This window comes from Frankliniella occidentalis, unplaced genomic scaffold, assembly GCF_000697945.3.
Source record: "Frankliniella occidentalis isolate FOCC.00 unplaced genomic scaffold, Focc_3.1 Scaffold69, whole genome shotgun sequence".
Lineage (NCBI taxonomy): Eukaryota > Metazoa > Arthropoda > Insecta > Thysanoptera > Thripidae > Frankliniella > Frankliniella occidentalis.
In genome coordinates this window covers 1,232,577-1,235,454 of record NW_026267199.1, presented here as the reverse complement: position 1 = coordinate 1,235,454, position 2,878 = coordinate 1,232,577, and the positions used below count along the sequence as shown (strand labels likewise).

The 2,878-nt window shown below is 55.1% G+C and overlaps 1 protein-coding gene across 1 annotated transcript in view; it reads left to right on the top strand.

The window, feature by feature from the left end:
* Positions 1-407: 407 nt before the first annotated feature.
* Positions 408-2,878, top strand: part of LOC113204503 (uncharacterized) — a 38,446-nt gene continuing 35,975 nt past the window's right edge. Inside the window, exon 1 of the mRNA XM_052268430.1 lies at positions 408-860. The gene's annotated coding sequence lies outside the window, so the exon portion shown is untranslated. The remainder of the gene's footprint in view (positions 861-2,878) is intronic.

Here is a 2,878-nt window from a genome sequence, read left to right as displayed (position 1 = left end):
CCCCTCCTCCCCCTCCAACGCCGCAGAGTCCCGAAGGTCCCCGCCACCCCTACACCATGACCCCCTTTGGAGGGGGCCGCGCCGCCAGACCTCCCCCTCGCCTTACTACGTTACGCCTCTCCTATACTACGCCCCCCTCCCCACCGCGACTCCAGCGCGGGTCCTCGAGGGGTTAAATGGTCCTAGTGATATGACCAGATCGGTGGCGGTAGGCGAGAGGGAGCGGAGGGGGAAGACCACGCGCGCACACACACATACACACACACAGGCACACGACTGATGGACGGATGGGTAGACTAACAGAACAGACAGTGGGGCGCCCCGGTGGTGGGGGTACGCGCCCCTCCCCCTGGCGGTCCCAGCCGGGCTGCGCCCGGCTGTGCTGTGCCGCTCAGTGCTCAGCACGGCCCGGCCCGGCCCGCCAGCAGCACGGCCAGCTCTCGGCCGCGCATCCCAGCGCAGCTCAGCGCCCCGCGCGCACCCCCGGCAGCCTCGGCGGGCGCCCTGGGTGCCGCTGGCGCTCCCCCGGCCCCGTCGTCGGGAGCCCCGGGAGGCGGCCCGCACCACCCGCTGTCCTGGACGCCGGCGCCGTGGACGCGAGCAGCAGTGACGCCGCCGCCCCGACGACCACGACGACGCACGCGACGCCGCCCTGGTTCCCGTGGGCGTCGCCGCCGCCGTCCCCCTCGTCGCCGTCGGCAACCTCGCGCGCGCGCCGCGAGCGGCAGCAGCAGCGGCAGCACCTGCATCAGCAGGCGGCGCACCAGCTCGTGTTCCTTCGAGAGAATGACGGAGTCCTGTTCGTCGGCGGCGGCCTGCACCAGGACGAGCAGGAGCCGGCGATACACGCCACCCTGAGCGTGAGTCAGTCCTCATCAAACTGAACACGGTCACGTGTATGCGAAACATGGCAATAACGAAGGAGTATATGGAAGACTTCAGTGTTCGATCGCGGACCGTTCCTCTCAGTGAAACGTTGAAAACACAATACAGTGTTTTCTACATATGTAATAGAAACTGTTATAAAGATCCCTTTTGTGAATCAGTCGATACATAACAGGCGTGTTTCTGAAAAAAAAGGAGTATTTTGAGACCCAAATAAATGAACGCATCTTTATAAATATTGGAGCAAATTAAAAGAAGAGACTGGTCCCAAATTAGCATCATCTGCTTTCCCAATCCGTTTCTTAACGGATTTGGTTAAAATTGGAGTTGCACGCGTAGGAGCTCTAGGATTACTTTATCGACTGACAATGACGTCCAATGCGCGTTGTAAACAGTCCTAGCCCTCCGCCCCCCCCCCCCTCGTTTCCTGTAGTGCGGTCATCCGGCGGCGCACGCGTGCTGTGTGTGTGGCCAGCAACAGTCGACTCGTAAAGGCCGTGAATGTGGCGAATGCCACCCTCTCCTTCCCCCTCCTCACCAACGGGGACTATTTACTCGTCTCTCAGCCTCGCACTACTACCCTCGTCTCTAATCCTACTTCTACCCACACTCTGTGTAAGGCATCGCAGACGTAGATGCATCCGTAATGCCGACTCTGTCGGGAAACCTACCAGCTACCAGCCCAATGATGTTGACAGGAATTGGGCTCTTTATTTTAAGCTTTCATTTCGTAGCTCAAGAGGAAGAGGAGGTATGAAATATGGATGACTCTTGTATTTGAGCGTTCGGACTGAACATCCTCCGGGCATACGGGTAGTGGGGGTTGCTGGGTTACAGGGCACGTTAGCGAGCCTTATTGGAAATCCTATTGTGCAAATGTTTCACCTGCTGCAGGTGCACAGTGTAAAACTAACTTCGATGTCCACCTCTTCGTTGGCTGAGCTGTAGCGGAGCACTTTAGCCCTTTCCTACTGTATCGGTTTCACGCGCGTTTGTGTGCATCTGCCTGTCCGTCTTTCTGTGCGCACGATAACTCGATAACGGACCCCAGGTAGCAGAACTGCATAAAATGTGCATTTTCTGTCCAATCTGAAAAGGGCATAAAACACTTGTAGGCGCCTAAAATGCGCGTTTCAGATGGGACATTTAATGCGGTTTGAATTCAGTTTGCTTCGTTTTGATACCTGGGATTAGGCTACGGATCTGAAATTTTAGTCTTGATTTCTCTCATTAACTAATCAAATTTTGCTTCAGACAGCCGATAAAATAGTACCCTTCGTACATCACGTCACTTTCACCACGCGTTGCATGTTGTTATCCAAAGGCCCAAACGTCCCATTTTGCCTTTGTCCTGACACCCGGATGACAGCCGTTAGGTAATCCGACTCGTCTAATCCGATGAAATTCGAAAAATTCCGGGGTAATCCGGGAAAGTTTTAGGGAAAGCTGGGGTGATCCCAAGGAAAACGCAACGTAATCCGGCAGATACCCCAGAACTAATCCGGGTAATCCATAATTCAGCTGACACAAAGATTGACAGTTGTTTCCCCCTCGCGTGTACTTCTACCTAGTATTTTTCTGGCAACTCCCTGAAATGCAAGGGGATCATCCGATTCTCAAAATCAGGCACGTGCTTCGAATTAGTAAACAACCTGTTCGTTTAATACCACTTTCAGCGTGTAAATGAAAAGCCTGGCCCTACAATGTGTAGGGTAGTGTACGTTCAACGCTACACCATAAATCTTGCAAAACGTCCGACTTCTTCCTGTCATGTATTGGCATTAGAAAGTTTCCAGCCCCCCCCTCCTCACCCGTCACTGCCCCACTCACCTGCCCAATTTCGTCCCCTGAATTCATAAACTGTTTTGAGGTTTGGGTATGGGTCGGGTGTGGAGACTTGTTCTTGTGGACGAACAGGTACTTGCTGCACAACACACCCCACACGACGATGCGGGTGGCTCCTAGCCCTCGCTCCCTGGCTCTTGCCCCCCCC